This window comes from Lygodium microphyllum, chromosome 17, assembly GCF_053477565.2.
Source record: "Lygodium microphyllum isolate KBCC chromosome 17, Lygodium_microphyllum_v1.1.10, whole genome shotgun sequence".
Taxonomy (NCBI): Eukaryota; Viridiplantae; Streptophyta; class Polypodiopsida; order Schizaeales; family Lygodiaceae; genus Lygodium; species Lygodium microphyllum.
The window spans coordinates 62,714,246-62,734,554 of NC_141151.1; positions in this window are offsets into that span (position 1 = coordinate 62,714,246).

Below are 20,309 nucleotides of genomic sequence, written 5' to 3' on the forward strand. Positions count from 1 at the left end.
AAGCAAGAAATATAAGAGCCAAACTCTCTTTCAGCATGACTTTTGAAATCTTTAAAGACATCAAGTACTTCATCCTTGTGCTTCAAAATATACATCCAAGTGTACCTATTGTAATCATCAATGAAAGAGACATTATACCTTGCACCACTTAATGGTGCATTATGTGTTGGATCCCAAACATCATAGTGCACTAATTGCAATGGCCTAGTGCTATTTCTAACATATTTAACAAATAAAAATCAATCTTACTCTCCAAACTAACAAGCTGAGCATACATGTACTTAAATCTCAAAAGACCAAGTAGAATCTCTTTCTACTGCATAGTTTTTAGCCGTTGCACATTCACATGCCAAAAATGCACTTATGCCATATTTCAATATCTTTGATTGCTCCACTGTCATGAGCAAATATATCTACCTTTAGTTCACAAATAGTGGCATCCAAAGTAAACATCCTACCATTTTGTTTACCTTTTGCAATCGTCTTATAGCCATTCCCATATTCTTCTATGAAGCATCCATCTTTGTTAAATTTGACCTGCAGATTTTGCTCAGCCATTTGTCCAACAGATAACAAATTTTTGGTAATGGATAATACATGCAAAACATCATAGAGACTCTCTCTTTTTCCATCATGCATGATCAAAGGTACAACACTTGTATGCTTAATGTCATGTTGTGTATCATCACATGTACATACATAACCATGAGCTCCTACAGTCATCTCCTAGCCCTTCTCTGTGTGGAGTCATATGGTTCAAAGCACCTAGGTTAATGTATCATTTCTCATCAACTTTGGCTTGCTTAGGTATGTCTTTCAATACATGTGTCATGACAAACAATCTATTTGACTGATCATCATTAGTATTACTGGACTATTCATAGTGACCATGTTATCTACCCTTAACTTTCATATCATCCTACTTCTTGTAATAGTCTTGCAATATGACCATACTTGCTACAATAATGACAATCCGTGTCTTTGTTTGACTAATCAGTAGACTATCAAGTACCTCTATATCTAGGTGATCTCCGCCTACCGCTAAAACATGCAGATCCCCTTTGGCCTTGTGAATTTTAATTGTTTCAAGAATTTTGTTGTTGCTGCTCATAATTGTTTTGAGTGTCTCCACAACCTCAAGAGACTCCTCGAGCCCTGCCACCTCTAGCTCTCTAACTAAATTAGAAAATTATATCTCTACTTTGAAAGTTACTAGATCTTGTTTTCAAGCCTAGCTTGACTTCTTCATGTAACAAGAATGCAAGTAGCTCATCCCAATCAGGGGCTTTGTGTCATACAGAAATAGATATATCAAATGTATTGTATTCTTTGCCCAAACAATTCAAGGTAACTGCAACCATATCATCATCCTCGACCTTTGATCCAATGGAAGCAAGCTGATTAGCAATGGTTTTAATTTCAGTGGTATAAGCTGAATTTTTCTTGCATGTGTTACATTTCTATAATTTTTCATAAGGATATCCCATGCAACCTTTGGAAAGTTCCAACAATTAGTGATTTGCATAGTCACAGCATCTGAGATGCATAATGAGAACCAGTGTAAGTCTTTACTCGCTCTTTCTGACCACTATTTATGAGCTCTCTACTACTTAGCAGGAGAATTTCTATTGGCCAGTTTTGGTTTAGCTTCATCTCCAGTACATAAGTCCCAATAACCTCTTCCAATCAAGAAGTTCTACATTCTAAAGTTCCATAAAGCAAAATTCTTATTGTCCAATTTCTCCCCCACAATCTAAGTAATACTGTAAATACTTACTGCATTTTCCATGATGCTATAATCACCTATTCAGTATAGTAGAATGGCTCTCCACTGAAGCAATATCAATGCCTTCAAAAAATCTGCAAAGACTTGTCACAGTTTTCTAACTGTAGCTACAAGGATTTCACAAGCAAAATGTTAACAAGCAATAACTACTCAAGCTATGTAAGAGCAGGTAAGCTGGCTCTAGTTCAGTTATGCATGCATTTACTGCTCAGAACGATATAAACTGTGTATTTCAAACCTCTCTAGCAACGGTTTCAACCTTGGAATAACCACTAGTAAAAACTATGCATTAATTGAAATATTTCAACTCCATAACCTCACAAGACATCTCAAAACGTTTGCCACAACATCTGGGAATTGAAACATATCTATACGGGCATCAATGGTAGCATAGATCTCATGTAGACATGGAATATAGTATTTTCACAGATAGTAAGCAACAAAGGGCATGTTATAACCATCACTAAACCACCTCTAAACTAAGCAAACAATGCTCAAGACATCCCACACGACCACCCAAGTGACCGAGCATCATCCGTGCATGAAGAGACATCAATATGAGGTCCAAGTAGTGAGGCATATGTTGTCTCTATATGTATTACAACAAACCTACCCTATTTTGATAGTCAATGGGGAACTCAAATCCAATGCCCAATGCCAATGACTTATGCCAATAAGGAAGATAAGCAATGCCAAGAGGTCCAAGAGATATTTTAGAGACCAATGCTTGCCAAATAATGCCAAAAACACCAACAATGATGCCAATGAGATATCTAGATCAGATTTGGGGCCTATGAGAATAGGTGCCAATAACATGAATGATACTTGACACTATACTAGATGGGTTGAGGTACAACAGCCACCAAGGGGCACTCAATAGTGCCTAATGCGAGCCCTTTAATCCTTGGAAGGTGCCAATGAGGTGAAAGACCAGCTTGCCAATCTGTGAGAGCAGTGTGAAGGGCAAACATAGCCTACGTGTTTACTACAAGGAATGATGGTGATCCCTTGAGCTATAAGAGCTCAATGGTGCACTCCAAGGTGCTCAATCAAGCCTCCACAATCCCTAGAACAAGCACAAACAGGCCAGGCTAGAACTAATTGCTCACCTCAAGAGGGAAGAACCATGGCTGCCACAAACCTTGACATGTAGGGATTGCACTAATTGAGGGTCAAGGTTGAGCTCCACAACTCCAGCTATGATACCATGTTCAAAGAGATGAGGAGAGATAGCCACAAAGTGGAGCATTTACAACAAAGTTTAGTGTACCCTCATTCCTTCATTTTTCCATTGATTCAGAATAACACTCTAACTAAGTCACACATGATAGATAGGTCACTAACTGACCACACACTGCTAACTATGGTTGAGTCACACTAACTCATCTATTATGTCACGCATGATGGATAATAGATGAGTTACCACTTTTGCATGGGTTACTCAATGTCTCAAGATGCGTGATCTACTCTTGACCCTTGATCTCATGTCTCACCTCCATGTGAGATAGTGATGAGGCTATTGGACTTAGCCTTTCTAATTAACAAAGTGTTTCTAAATCATAACAAGGTTTAGTGGCAAGTGATTTTTAATTTAGAATTTAAAAATTTTAGTATTTTTTTAGAGAAGATTTTTCAATTTCAAAATTTATGGTCATTTTAGTTATAATCTAACATAACAACCTACAAAAATTACCAAAAAGACTTGCAAATTATCAATGTTGAATGTTTTCCATGAACCCTAGATTGACATGAGGAAGAAAGAGGAATTTGTACGAAGGCACAAGAAAGGAAGATATTGAGTATGTGCCCCATTGCCTCTACTTCAATAATGCCAAAACATACTACCTCTCATAGGAGGTTACTCATGTAACTCTGAGTACTCACAAAGTTGAAGTTGAAGTCATCCTAGTCTATTCATATGTTCCCTACCTCAAGTTAGATTACCTACATGAGTTAATTTAACTTGTCTATGTCAAGTCTCTAAGGACTTGCTTGCATAAACAATGTATGGCTTCTTAGATTGATGGAACAATGAATAATAAGATCTTTGCTTAATTTGAGCCCTAAGGTGCATCTTTTATGAAGGTTGTGTTGATTTGTCTAATTGGTGCAAGGATGAACAATATGATCTTTGCTTGAAATAAGGTGTGCCTTATTTGATTGGTGCTCTTAACATGTACAGTCTAGCTTAGATACCTATGTCTTTTAGGTAGATTGTATTGCCAAGGTTGTAGTAAGTTGAGATTTGTTTTAATTGATGTGAATTAGAATGCAAACGATAATGCATTTTAGATAGCTTGGCTTGTGAGGTCTCTTGAGAAAAATCTCTCTCTTTTCGTTATCATTATGGAATTGTGTCACCTTTGTGACATTAAAAATGACATGCTTTTTGGGAACAAGGTTGCTATCAGAGATAGTGTATTTTGGGTTATGGTATTGCCCATAGGGTATATATTTTAACAATGATTATTGTGGTTTGGTGACACTTCTAGCTAATGGATTTAAACAAGAGTTGTTGGGGGGTAAAGGCCAATTGCCAAAGCCTAGGCCAGCACCCATTGCAATAGTACACACTATATATACATATATAAAATAAAAGAAGAAAATGAGAATAAGGGTATTGTATTACCCATCAAAACTTTGTGTATGGTTCCTTTGTGTCATAACCTTCTTGCACTCCATAGCTTTGATTGCACATCACACCATTGTGTCCCTCTCAACTAGTGTTGGAGACACATTTGTGAGATCTACGCTTAGAGCAAGGAGCATGAGGATTCAAGCTTCATTGCCGCTAAGGATTCAAGCTTCTTTTGTGACATTCATGCTTGTTGCATGAATTGGAAAGAGAGACTAAGCTCACTATCTAGCTCTTTGTTTAAGTCAAATAGGTGTTTCGCTTGAAGGAGCCATTGACGCTCAATTCGAGGGCTTCCATAGCCTAACTTGGAAGCATTCGGATAATCAATAGGTTTTGAGGAAATTTAGTTGGTTTTTGGATTGGTCAACAAGAGATTTGGGTCGTTTAATTAATGCATGGAAGCATAGAGGTTGCTTAAGCATAGGGGCAGCTTGTTATTTTGAAAGTAGGGGCAGCCTAAGTGGAAAATCAAGGGGCTACTTGCTATTTTGAAACTCAAGGCGGCTTGCTTGTGTTAGCTAATAAAGAAGAAAAAACAAAGATTGAGTTGATGTTTTAGTGAGATCGTGATGTTTATGGACTATATTATGCATTTGGATTGTCCAAAATGTTGTTATTAATTAAAATGACTTATTTTGATGCATATTGATGAGCTGAGCTACTCAAGCCATTTCCCTAAATTTGTTCATGTTCTAGAAGCTACAAGGCATTAGCTTTATCAAAGTAAACATTCTCTATTATCTTTGGACTAAGGTCTAATAAACTAGAACCATTTTCACACACGAGAGAAGATACATGTGTTTTGGAGGTTGATTTGCTTGATATTTAAAATTGCATGAAAATTTGGTAAAAAGATCAATATGCATTAAAAAGTACTCGAGTTTTTTTGGTATTGCTACCAAGATATTAACTATAAGGTCAAGAAGACCAACAACTACAAAATGAGTGCTCATTACAATGGCAAATTAATAGGAAATTTGTTGTTTGGTACACATTACAATGATTATGGCTTCCCCTTTAACTTAAGAAAATACATTTTTCAGTATTGAAAAGCTTGATGGTATGACTTCTTGTATTGGAAAGAGTAGATTTAAAATATATTCATTCAAAAGAGGTGAATCAAGCCAACTGGATTACGGTATGTAAAACCCAAGCACATGGAATGAGATTCTTGGGATGAGATAGATGAGCTTGTATATTGCTCTACCATCATGTTGACTCTCTAAATCCATGTATTTTAATGTTAAGGATACAAAAGGTGGTGATTTTGGTGTACGAGGAATCTATGTGACTTGTATGAGAAAAAAGTGATGCTTCACAAAGTTATTGGTTGAAAAAAATCATTGACATCTGCATGGAGAATGGCACTTCTATGTCCAATCATCTCAATGAGTTTAATACCATTGTTAATTAGTTGATGCACAAATGTTCACATTTCATGATTTGATGAAAGCTATTTTTTTGCTTGCCACTCTACTTGAGAGTTGGGATACTGTGAGGATTTTCATATAATGGTATAAATTATCACGTTTCATGATTGATGAAAGCTATGTTTTACTTGTCACTCTACTTGAGAGTTGGGATACTGTGAGGATTTTCATAAGTAACTCAGCACCTACTAGTGGTTTTGACAAGTGCAAATGTTGAAAGCAATTTGCTCACAGAAGAGTTCAATAGGAAAAACAACACAAGTCCTAAGAGTTCTAATAGTGCATCATAGTCAGAGGACCATAGTTAGAGGGAGATCTAATGCGAGGGAAAAGTTTCATGACAAGGGGAACACTAGGAGCAAGTCGTGCAATAGAAAGGATGTACAATGCTACTACCATAGCAAGAAGGGTCACATAAAGAAGGTTTGTTTCAAATGGAAAAGAGAAAATAAGGACAAGTATAAAGGCAATGATGATTATGGTAGAAAAGAATAGGAGTAAAATGCTAAGATATGAGAGGTCAACACAATTAGCAATGACAATGGTGACATACCATGTGTCTCTTCATTTGAGAATACATTCTTTGTTGCTATGAATGATAGGGTATTTTAAGATTGGAGGAACACCCGGGCGTATGCGAGATGAAAACTTGGTTACAATGTGCACTTGACCTCCCTCATAGAGGATTCTTAACTCTAATGCATCATTTCATGTTACTTCACATAAGGAGTGATTTTCCACAAATTGTGGTGATAGAAATGGATGCATCTATTTGGGCAATAACTTTGCTCTTATAGTTGGAGATTTACACTTACCTTTGGCCAATGGTTCTTCATTTATACTTAAGATTGTGTGGCATCTACCTAACTTAAAAGTTTGATCAACATTATACAACTAGATGATCATAGCTACTATGTCATTTTTGGTATGGAAAATATGCAAATGATTTCTCGCAATTTCACTAAAGGGCCAAAATGTGGCAGATTCTACTCTTTGTGCATTTATAGTGTAAAAGCCAATGTTGAGCCATAAAACAACCATATGTATCATATTGACATAATTGTTTAGGCCACATATCAATTACTTGAATGAAACATCCTTCTCATTTGTAGTACTTACTGTCTAACTTTTATGATCTTGAAGTTTGTGAGCATTGCAATATGTTTGGTTTAAAAAAATAAAAGTTTCACATAAGGATACTTGTGCTATGAGATTAGAAAGGGCCTAGTAAGAAATTAATTAGAAATTCGTAATCTTGGATTAGTCCCTCTTAAATAGTCATCATTGCATGCTTTTTTGTTCCCTAGCCCCCCTACATTCCTAGGCTCCATCCACTTTTTGTGATGGACTCTACCTAGAAAGGAGGCGGGTTCTCCCTTTCTTTTCACCTTAGTAACTTGCATTTTTCATCCTCCAAGATGGGACCACCTCTTCTCCAAAAGTGCCACATCAACAACTTTTTTTTTTCTCAATTATAGGTATCTAGTCAATTCTTCCTCATTTTCTATGTACCTTTTTACATTAAATGCCCTCCAAATCAATTCTTCCTCCAAGATAGGTCCACTACTCTTCCAAAGGTGCCACATCAACAACTCAAAACTTTTTTGCCCCAAAAAATAGCTTTTAAAAAAATTTCATTAAAATTAATTTTTTTTCCAAAGGTACCCAATCATATTAGAAGTTGAAATATTTATTATACATTTTTTGCATTAAAAGCTCTCCAAATCAATTTATATTTTTTAATACCCAAACATTAGATACTTGGGATCCTACAAAGGTAGTTACATACCCAATTTATGTTTAGCTGCCACATTAGCAAGGCACACCAATTATGATTGTAACAAGTAATTTTTTCCCTCCCCTTTCAAAAACATGGTTTTTTCATCTCTAGTGGTGCCTTACCATATTAAAAGCCTTTGGCACAAGCCTCCATTAGATGGCAGACTACCATAGTTAGGGCGTTTGCATGCAGGTGGAGTGGCGTCGTCGAGTGACTTTTGGGATGATGGCTATGCATACTAGTGACAATACCCATTTTGGAATATATTGTTTTACTAAGTGGGCACGTGACTACTGCCTCATAAGTCTCATGACAATCGACATGTCATCGTTGGTTGTGGCCACGAGATTTTATTCCCTGCATGGCTAGAAAAGCCAGTGGGAGCCATGCAGACTTCCTCTTCTCGACACCATCATTACTCGCTTGTGAATGCGCAGTCCTCCATATTTCTCGAGTCTGCTGCTACAAGGTGGCCGACGAGGCGGGGGCGTACCTGGGGTACTACAACAGGCCAGATGCTCAAACTCTCTCTCTCTCTCTCTCTCTCTCTCTCAGGATTTTTGTCTGATATGCGAGTCTGCTGTGTTTTTGCTTTGGATATGGATTCTTCTGCTTTTGATTTCAAAATATACCATCCCTTCGCTAATCTCCCACTGGTTTTTTACAGCGCAAGTACTGTCACAATTTGCCGTAGGGATATCTAGTGGGCATATTGTTCGGTAGACGCTTTGGAACACTCATCAAGAGGTACGTTTGTTGTGCGATTTCCCATCTTCAGATTTGGAGCGCGTGTTGATTACTATCGCCTGCTGTTGACCATCACCATGCTACGTGTAGCTGTTGCACACAGGCATATCGAGCTTCTGATATTTGGCTTTCGTGCAGCCACCACCCACTCTTGCGTTGTGGCAATCATCAAAGGCGGCGTTTCTATTGCCTGCAGAGAGTGCTGCACATCCAAGGGGGTGGGAGGCCTCCATCAAACGACACACCATCATCATTTTTACAAAGATATTCAACTTAGCCTCTCCAATGTTGTGCGCATGTAGCCAATTTGGTGTGATTCTACATGGGCCTGATATGGTGTCCAAGAATTGTACTCTAATATATGATCAACAATGCTTGATCATATTTCTGAGTGAGTTGTCATATAGAAAAGCTTCAAACTTGTGATGTCTTTAAACCACAATGTAATGATGTACATAAAGCTTCAAATTTTGATGAATCTAACCCGAAGAGATGCAAATGTAAGTTTCTAAAACTTCCTTGATTTATTGGTGGCTACCATACTGTCTTACTAGCAACTACTACTATCCTATTGGTAGATACCAATATCCCATTGGTAGCTACCCTATAGCTACCTCTATTCTAGCAAGAGCTATCCTTGTAGATACCTTTGTTCTACTAGTAATTGTCGTTGCATATTGGTAGTTACCCTATTCTTCCAATTAATGAGATTAGTATCCTTTCCTAGTAGAAAGTAACTACAATTATCGTGTCCTACCATTGCATGTTGGTAGTTACCTTACTCTCTCAATTAATAATATTGTTATTCTTTTCTAGCAGAAAGTATATGAAACTATCCTCCTATAGATAGCTACCTATAAAATATTGGGGGTAAAGACGCCTCCGCCTAACTGCCTGTGTATTACTACACTGACGGTCACCGCCACCACTGGACACTACAGGTAGCAGGCGCCTGTCACCATCACTTTATTCTTTATTCTTTTAGTGACAGTTTGAATAAAGGAAGGCCTCGGTCACACATTGTGACTGTTGGAGTTCCCATTTCTTGTCTCTCTTGAGCTTGGCTCGTGGCATTCTCAGCTTCCCATCAATTCCCCACTCGCATCTTGAGCTCCCGTCACTCCTCGTCTTCCCGATCTTCTTCCCAATCTATTGAGGCACCATCAGGGCATTGACATTGAGGTATTGCTTCATTATTTTCATAGATTTATTTCAGTCCACATGTCTAGGTAAACAGGGCAACCACCATTGAAGCTTCCAATCTTCATATCTCTTTGCCACTAGTTGTGGGCTGCTAGAGGCGTGTTCCAAGGCCTCTTTGGCTCATGTTTGAGCCCTCCAATCTCTCCAAACCTGCCACGTGGACCAGCAGGAGCAACAGCATCATCACGCTGATCTGCACCTGATTTTGGATAGATTTCATTCAGACACACTAGTTACTTCAGCTCCAGCTCCAACTTGTCATTAAGCACTTGTTTGGGCTCCATTTCAGGCTTTTTGCACACGTATTGATACTTGGCATTGATCCTTTGAGATCAGGCATTGGTTTGGTGGTTGAAAACAGTGTTTCAAGACTTTGGCATATGCCTATTGGTTCCGGGTGTATGTCTTGGGTTATGCTATGATGTATTGATCATCGAGGGACGACTTCGAGCTTGTCATTGGATCCGGATGCCTTTGGAAAGCTTAAGCTTATTTCAGCCCGCACTTATTGACATCGGTCTATGCTTGACAGTGGTCAGTACTTTGACAGTTATATGCTCTTTGGGTACATGCTTACCTCCGCCTACGGCTTGATGCATTTGTCTTGGCACAGTATACTATGTACTTATTGAGCTTTAGTGCTCTTTGAAGACTTGGCTTGGATTCTCATTTGCTATTCTGGAATTTTGTATTGGATGCCATTTTGGTTGTCAGATATCTTTATTGGGATGTATGTCTTGCTCATGGATGCTACCTACAGTTGCTTTGTAGCCGTCATGCTCTTGGGATGCTATTGAGGCATTGTCTTAGTTACATGTCTTTGGTACTTTGACTTGGTTTGATTGAGCTATTGAGCTCGTTTATCTGCCTTTTGTGCCAGTGGGAGCATCTTGTATGCTTGACCGACATTGAGCAGGAGGTTTATGCTATTTGAGCATTTTTTCAGATACTTGAGACTTTAGGATCTCTTACACTTAAATGTTACATGGTTCATACACTCATATCTTGGAGTTGCTTTTGACCTGAGCTTGGGCTTTGCACTCTTGTGAGCATACACCTACTGGTGTCAGGTGTTGCTAGTGTTATGTATACTTTGTCCTATTGTCCAAGGGGTATGCCTACTCATTAACGGATGCTTTGGTGACATGTTTGAGTGTTTGTTCAGGGTCTTGATGACTATTTGGTATTGATTTATGTCCATTTATGGTTGGTAATGTCTTGACTGTCACTTATTGACTTGGTGCAGTGATTTGGTCAACAATTGACTCTCATAGTACCCTGCTGTCATTTATTACAGCAAGCATATAACTCCGGACTGACATGGATTTTTCATACTGAAATATTCTGAAATGATATACTTTCACTAGTACTTGGTGGGCAGCAGCTTAAGTTACACTTTTCTCATCATTTTCTCTCGATTTTGGTGATTTTTTGGTCATTTTTTTACAGCAAACAGCAAGCAATTTTGAACTGTCTGCAATCTTCTAGCCTGCATTATTGCGAGTTCGTCCACTAATCATGCTATTTTCAACATCACTAAGCTTGATGGTATGAAGTAATCTTATTGAAAGAGCCAGATTTGGCAAGTGTTGGTGCAGAAATCGCAGATCAAACCATTGAGGTTAAGCGGGCAGCCGCCTGCAACTATGCTAGATGAGAAATGGCTTGAGCTTGATGAGTTATGCAAGTCCACTATTGTACTATCTCTCACAGAACAGGTTCATTACAATGTATTTGAGGAAGAACAGAGTGTATGGAAGTTCTGGAATAAAATCAAGAATCTCTATGACAAGAAAAGTCCAGCGAGTCATATGTATTGGCTGAAGTAGCTTATGGATCTGCGCATGAAGGAGAATGTGACTATACCCATTCACTTGAGCCAGTTCCATGCTATACTCAAGAACTTGACTTAGCAGGACATCACTTTTGCAGAGGATGCCACTCCTCTTTTCTTGCTTGGTACTCTTAATGAGTTGTGGGATGTATTCCACACTGCATTATATGCCTCTACTGCTACCTTGAAATTATCTGATGTTGAGAGTGCTCTTCTGCAGGAAGAGGTTAACCATAAGAATTTGGATGCCTCTCATGTGTCGCATACTATGACAGTTAGAGGCAGGAATGATGGATATGGAAAGCATGGCAATGGTAGTGGCCGTGGATGGGATTCTCAGAAATCTCAGTCCAAGTCTCGTGGGAAGTCACGTAACAAATCCGGTGGCAGGAATGCAGATGTTACTTGTCACCATTGTGGAAAAAAGGGCCATATTAGGCCACAATGCCATGAACTACGCAATGAAAGGTGCAAAGATAAGGGGAAAGACAAAGTGCAAGATAAGTCTTCTGATCGCAGCATAGTGCTTGCAAAATCCAGTGTTAAAATTAAAGAGATCAATGTTATGCAGCCTGAGGATGTTGATGATGATTATATCCTTGCAGCTTCTTCTAGTGCTTCACAGATGACAGAGATACACTCTATGTATGCACAACGTTGGCTCTTGGACTCAGATGTGTCCTTTCATGTGACACCTTGCCGAGAGTGGTTTCATTCATACCATATTGTTTCAGGCTCTGTGCGCTTGGGTGATGACATGTCTCTTGATATTGTGGATGTTGGTGATGTTAGGCTGCAGTTTTCTTCTGGCAGCAGTTTTGTTATGCAAGATATACATCATGTACATACTTTGACACGCCGTCTTATGTCAGTTGGACAGCTTGATGACACAAGTTATCATGTATCTTTTCGAGACTCTGCATGAAAAATCGCTCGTGGCAAACTTGTGATTACGAGAAGTGCCAAGGCTAGCAGCCTCTATCCCTTGATTGTATCCGCTTCTTTCCTTGATCATGTTTTGTCTGTGGGTTCTATCCCACATGTATCTCTTTGGCATGCCCGTTTGGGCCATATGTCTTTGAAGGGAATGAAAATGCTTTCTGGTTTACAATACTTACCGCCCCTTAATTATGCATGTTTTGATTCATTTGAGCATTGTCTTTATGGCAAGCAGACTAGGTCTATGCATAAGAAGTCTGATAGGCCACGCATGAGTGAGCCCTTGGCATTGGTATATTCGGATGTCTATGGGCCCATGCCTTGTCATTTTATGGGTGGTGCAAAGTATTTTGTTAGTTTCATAGATGATTTTTCACGAAAATTTTGGGCTTATCCCATTAACCTGAAATCCGATGTCTTGGCTATGTTTCAGAGATGGCTTGTATTGGTTGAGAACCAGTCTAGGTATAGGCTAAAATGCCTAAGGACGGATAATGGGGGTGAGTATGTCTCACGTGCTTTTGATAAGTTATGTGATGAGAGGGGTATTAAGCATCAGTTGACCGCCCCTTACATCCCCCCAAAATGGTTTGGCTGAGCAGATGAATAGAACCATTCAGGAGCGTGTACGCAGTATGCTTAGCCATGCAGGCCTACCACTGAGCTTTTGGACTGAGGCAGTTAGTATAGCTGTGCATATCATAAATAAATCACCTTCTAGTGGTTTGGATTTCTAGGTTGCAAAGGAGGTATGGACTAGAAAACCCCCCTCTTATGCGCATCTCTGTGTCTTTGGATGTGAGGCATTTTGTCATGTGCCCAGGGACAAGAAAAGTAAGTTGGATCCTAAGAGTGTCAAATACATTTTCCTTGGTTATGGGGATGCAGGCGAGATGGGTTACCGTCTGTAGGATCCGCAAGTGCAGAAAATCATCGCAGTCATGATGTAGTCTTCTATGAAGACAAGATGCATAGGTAGCTTGAGAGAGTTGTTGAGATCCCCAGGGTCATATTTCAGGAGGAGCCGAGAGCTCCCACACAGCTAGTTGGACAACCTACAGCTGCAGCAGATGCTCATGGTGGTCAGGGTGTTGGACAGGCAGCTGGGCAGGCAGCAGAGCCTGCCGTGAGACGGTCTGCTAGAGACAGACATCCACCTGATAGATTTCAGCCCTCGATGCATTATGTCTTAGATACAGATGCAAGAGAGCCTTTCACTTATGATGACGTTATGCACAGGGGTGACAGTAACTTCTGGGGGAGAGGGCTATGCAGTCTGAGATAGAATCCTTGCATAAGAATGAGACTTGGGATTTGGTTTCCTTGCCTAAGGGCAAGAAGGCTTTGCCATGCAAGTGGGTGTACAAGCTGAAAAGTACCCCTGGACACCCCAAGCCAGCATACAAGGCTAGATTGATAGCCAAGGGTTTTAAGCAGGAGCATGGTGTGGACTTTGATGAGGTCTTTTCTCCTATGGTTAAGATGACCACCCTGTGCTTAGTCTTGGCTTTGGTTACTCAACTTGACTTGGATTTATACCAAATGGATATCAAGACGGCTTTCTTACATGGGAACTTGCATTATGAGATTTATATGGAGCAACGTAAGGGCTTTGCAAAACCTGGCAGGGAGCACCTAGTGTGCAAATTGAAAAAAAGTCTTTATGGCTTGAAGCAGGCACCTAGGGAGTGGTATCATAAGTTTGATGCCTTTATGCAGTCACAGGGCTACAGTAGGAATGCTATGGATTCGTGTCTTTACAGAAGAAAGCCCGTGATGGTTCTTTATTGATTTTGGTACTCTATGTGGATGATATGCTGATAGCAGGGAAAGCTCATGATGAGCTAGATGCTCTTAAGGCTCATCTCAAGAAGAGCTTTGAGATGAAAGATCTGGGACAGGCCTCTCACATACTTGGTATGCGCATTAGACGCGACAGGCATCAAGGACTCCTCTACTTGTCACAGAGGGAGTACATTCATAAAGTCCTTAAGCGCTTCCGCATGCAGGACGTAAAGCCTATTGGTTGTCAATTGCCTTCTTACGTGAAGGTATCCCAGGCTGATTGTCCGCAAATAGATGAGCAGAGGGCCGTGATGGCCAAGATTCCCTATGCATCCACAGTGGGCAGTCTTATGTATGCCATGATAGTTACTCGTCCAGATATTGCCTTTGCAATTGGTGTTGTGGCATGCTATATGGCTACACCTGGCAAGAAGCATTGGGATGCCATGAAGGGTATCATGAGGTACCTGAAGTCACTGCCGATATGTACATATGCTATGGCAGCTAGGATACAGGAGTCGTGGGGTACACTGACTTTGATTATGCAGGACATGCAGATAGTAGGAAGTCCACTTCCGGCTATGTATTCATCTATGCTGGAGGTGTTGTTTCTTGGATGTCCAGGGTACAGAAATGCACGGCCCTTTCTACTACAGAGGCCGAGTATGTTGCAGCCACTGAGGCTTGCAAGGAGGCCATTTGGTTGGTTTGTTTGGTTGCTGACCTTGGTATTGATGCTATCCCTACACTGCATTCGGATTCTATGAGTGCTATTCAGTTAGCCAAGAATTCAGTCTTCCATGTGAAGACGAAACACATTGAGGTGAGGTATCACTTCATACGTGGGATCGTTGAGGACAAATTTATTGACCTTATCAAGATCTCGACTAACCAGAATCTTGCAGATCTACTCACGAAAAGCCTCTCTACAGAGCACTTTGCCTTTCTTAGGAGGTTGATGGGTGTGGGATGAGATGACGTCTTTCCTCATCCTGTTGTACATGTGTACATGTTGTACTATCTTTTTTCTAGTTTCTTTTCACTCCTCACTAGGGTTGATTCGCCTTTAAGTGGGAGGTTGTTGGGGGTAAATGTCAAGAAAATGAATGTGGGGTTTGATCATGTTGTGTACAAAATGATTGATGCACTATCACGGAGGATTGTAATAAACAAGGAACTCCATGGCTACAAAGAGAAGACAAACAATATGCGCACTCAACAAATGTTCTCTTCTATTTCATTGCATACATAGGTTACATATATAAAGGAGGAGATACTCCATCAATGATCCCTCACACTTTCCATGTGTGTCCCCATGTGACACCATACAACCCACACTTTACATGTGTGCCCTATGTGGCACCATACAACCCACACTTTACATGTGTGCCCTATGTGGCATACTTTACTCCACATCTCTCATCCATATTCATGCACCACACAATCTTAAGCACATAAGAGTGCTTTCATATATACACACCCGCAAACACCGAAGCTTACAATGCCAACAGTAAAGGCGGCTCCACTTAGCCGCCCGTGTATCATTACACTGACAGTCACCGCCACTACACACTTCAGGTGGCGGGCGCCCGTCACCATCACTTTATTCTTTATTCTTTTAGTGACAGTTTGAATAAAGGAAGGCCCCGGTCACACATTGTGACTGTTGGAGTTTCCATTTCTTGTCTCTCTCTCTCTTGCTCTAGCTCTCCCACCATAGCTCTCGCGTGCAAGCTTCGATCCTTCTCACCTTTCATAAAATAGTTATAGCTACCATTATCCTAGTGTTAGCTAGCTTGGGTTTACCAATATTTGCCATTCTCCTCTTGATAGTTCTTTTCTCAATGTTTGCAATGTATGTGCTGTTTTGACAAGGTATTCATGTAGAAAACAACATACTCCATGCTAGCATTGAAGGAAGCAAAAGTTGAAACTCTCAATTAACCTAGCTAAGTGAGAAGATTAGAGAGCAAACAATTTCTTCGATGTGATTCTGCATGGGATTGCAGATTGCATGCTTGATATGGCATCTGAGATTTATATTTGGCATATGGAGTTTTTAACATGCATGAAAAGTAGTATTTGAACTTCCTTTGTTTTTAACTGCAAGAATGTCAATATGGTGTGATTGAATCTAGCTACACAAATGTTAGAAAATCTTTCTTAAACGCTTGCATGATCATGGAAATCAATAGTACATCCTTTGTTTTGAGGAGCATGACAATCTATTCTAGGTTGTGATGATGTATAAAGAAGGAACAATTTTGAAGGTTTGCATGAAAGCCTTCATGATGAAAATAACATAAGTATGTGTTCTATTTTGAACATCAATAATGTCTTCTATGTGTTGTACTATGATGTAGATGTACAAATATTTGAAATGCATGCTTCATGAGGTTTCTATGTTGCTATGTTCTCTATATATGCAAAACTTATTTGAAGGGTTCCTTGAAAGCTTGCATGATTATTTAAAGCAATGTGATGTCTTTGTTTTGAAGAACACAAACTTACATGGTACATTGCAATTGAATCCCATTTTAAGAACATGGGCATACATGCTAAGTTGCTATTGAATCCAATTAATTAAAAATTACTTGAAAAGGAATGTCATTATAAAGCAATAATAAGTATTTTATGTTTGACACTATGGTATAAGGTTTCTTTATATTGTAATGTAATCCAATTAAGCAATTCTTTGAAAAGATGGCTTGAAACCTTGCATCATGGTAAACAATTGTAGCATTCTATGGTATTCTGTTTTATCTTATGAACCATAACAATGTGTGTGTTTATGATTTACCAACATGATGGTATAGGCCAATACCAATGTTTTGGAAGGGCACCATGATATTCATGATAATTCTTTCATGGTAGCAATAATAAATTGGTGAAAAATGTGATTGATGCATTGATGACATAATACATTCTTTTGAAGTGTAAAGTATGCAACTGATTCACTCATAGTTGTTTTGATTCCATGTTCTTTTCTTTCAAAGAGTAGTTGTAAAACATGTTCATGCATGTTTATCTATTTGTGAAAGTTGATAAAGCCACACAATATTTACATGCAATCCAAGGCATTATATATTCCTTTTCTTGTGCTTCTATTATCGAGGCTCACAACCATTCCAGATTGGCCACCATTTCACACTTCCTATGGGTTTTGTGGGTCATAATAATGTCTTCATACTATGATCTACTCACTAGCTCCTCCAACCATGAACATTAACAAGATGCAGGTTGGTCTCAACTAACCCAAGTACTACAAACACCTCAACATATATTTTTGGAAACACATTTCTTGCACTCCCCCTTCAAACCTTATGCTCCATTTCATGGTTCGATGCAATTTGGTGCAACGGTGTCCATATCATCGCCCTCTAGATCTTTTAGCATGGTTCCTCCTCCTTTTCCGCTTCCTATTGTGTTTCCATCCCTCGTTCAACCCTCTCCTTGTAGACCCACTCCCCTTGCAGGAAAATCGCACCACATGCAAGGTTAGTAGCCCCATGATGACAATCAAGGCCTGCACCACCCCTTCTAGATTCTACAACCCTTCCCTTAGATGCAATGCAGGTGACACCACCTACTAGTACTCATTCGAGTACACTTGCTACATCCACATCCCTAAGCACCAACTGTAAGCTCAAAAAGCAAGCTAATAGTAAAGTTAGATGAAATAAGTTGGTAGGATTAGAGACCTCCATCAAGAGCATGAATTGTTGGATGGTGGAGCAGTTTCTGGAGCTTCTTGATGTAAAGAGAAGGTTGGATGATGAGATGGTTAGCTGCAAAGGGGATGCAAAAAATTGTATTTCTTAGTGATCGATGGAAGTGAATCATGGATTGGTGCAAGGAAGATGGAGTTCAAAAGACCGTATTGAATTGCTGCAACAAATGGGAGAACTCTTTTCTGAAGTACAAGAAGATCCATGATTGGGCCAAAGGGGTACCTGTTAGATGTACCAAATGGGCACAAATGGACATTGTGAAGAGGGAAGAGAAGGTTCTTCCAAAGACTTTCGACAAGGACCTATTCAACATAATACAAGAAGGGTTTACTGAGCACATCCTTGTGGACCTAGGTCCTATAGTTGTAGACTCTTATTTTGCGGAGATTGGTATGTATTTTTGCGGTGGGTTTTTACTTCCAATTATTTTGTATGTATTTCTACTAAGACGAGTTTGAAGGTGACAATACTAACTACTCCATTGTAGACACCCTGAATGGCAATGGAAAGGAAAAGGTAACTTCAGTGTCGAGAGCCATTGCTAGTAGTGCAATGAATGATGTGAACTGTACTACCAAAAAAAAGGGCTCGTCTAGGAGACCATGACTAACCTAATAAAAAAGGACTTCCACAAGATCAGTAAGAATCTTATAAAGACCATTGATTGGGGACATCAGTATAGTGGTCTGAGGACCAATGAGCATAAGTGAGAGAGCTAGTTGTCGTGCAAGAATGTTTCATTAAGATAGCCAGGGAGCAAGTGCAAGGTGTGTAGAGGGCAGAGCAGATGACAAGACTCATGGAGTGGTTCTTAGTGCAACACCCTTGAGCTATATGTTTTTGTAACATACCATCCTTGATTATGTGACGGATAATGTTTTAGTAGTCACCCAGAGTTTACCTTCCCCACCATCGACATCTGTACTCTAACCAGAATGATTGAATTTTTTCTGGAAGTTAACCCTAGGTCTACCCCACAAGGGAAGCATCGTGTCGTTACCCACAGGGGACTGACCTGAAGGTTCCTAATTGACCTAACAGTCACCTATCAACAATTAGCTCACATCCAGAGGTGTTCTGCGAGAGGCTTCTTGTCCAGAAGGAGCGACTACCATTCCCCTTGGTTCATGGAGTACAATACTTTTTTCCATTAGCAAATTAAGAATTTATGAAATCCCTTGTAGTGCTCTAGTAGCATTACCATTGTACCTTTCCCTAAGATAATTTACAGTTTGGTTCTAAGACCAAACCCTACATAAGTCGGTGAATCGATCATTCCTAGAGTTTCTTCCTAGCATTTGTTTTTGGAAAAACCTCTCGGCTAACCGAGACCATCCTATCATAGGATTGGATTCGTCTGGAATCCATCCACCCGCTTCCCTCTATGAAGTTTCTTAGTTATCTAATTACCTACCACATTACGTGAAACATATAAAAGCAGCTTCTTTAATTGAAAACCCCTTTATGCACAATTGTTTGTTTGCATAATTTACTCATGGGTATACAATTAGAATAAAACAAATTCATTGATTATATTCCATAATGTGTGTTCTCTAACCCATACAGGAGAAAAATTACAATTTCACATGCTTCCTCATCCGATGCATCATCTGATGCATCTGCACATCACCAAGATCAAATCCACCTATAGCTAGCATTTTTAGGTGTCCCAAGTAGGACTCGGGCCATACAGGGGACCAAGTAGTTCTTAGGTGAGTAAAGGATTTACTAGCCAAAGCCCTCCTCCCCCTTGGCACCCTATCCACCTTCTACTTAATACGATCCCTGCTGGGAGACCTCCCATCTAAGAGTCGGTCCATGCTTCCGCAATAGTAAAAACATCCCCTATTGGTATGGGGATTCAGTACCTATCCTTGGGGGAGGTATAGGGCTCCTCAAATTTTATCTGCTCCAATACTTAATTCAATCAGGATCTAATCTAGAAAATCACAAACAAGATTGATGTCTTCAAGCAGCTATGACTTCAATCAATCATGCAACTTCAAGTGATGATTAATCTCGTAGCAATCGACCTTTGAATTTCACCCACTAAGCTCTTTGCCTTGGAATTTAACTAGGTTATCTAAATTTTGGGGTTTCTAACTTCTCAATTTAAGGTTTATGATGATATTCTTGTAACCCCAAGTTTCTTGGCCTTAAATCAGTTTCTTTAACTTAGAGATATTTTCAGTCTTTAAAATCTTCTATCAAAGCTTCTAGATTAAAAATATATCCTTGACTAGTTTCTTCAAGGTTTCGTTCTTAGTAAATCGTCTTGAATTCAAAATTCCTCATGATTTCTATTGAGTTCTAGGTTTTCATAATTTCCCTAACAGTTTCTAGCCTAGAAGATGTTCTAATAATTTATTAAGTGAATGCTCTAAGATCGCAATATTTCTTAAGAGACTTATCTTCTTCCTATTGAATTTGGATAGA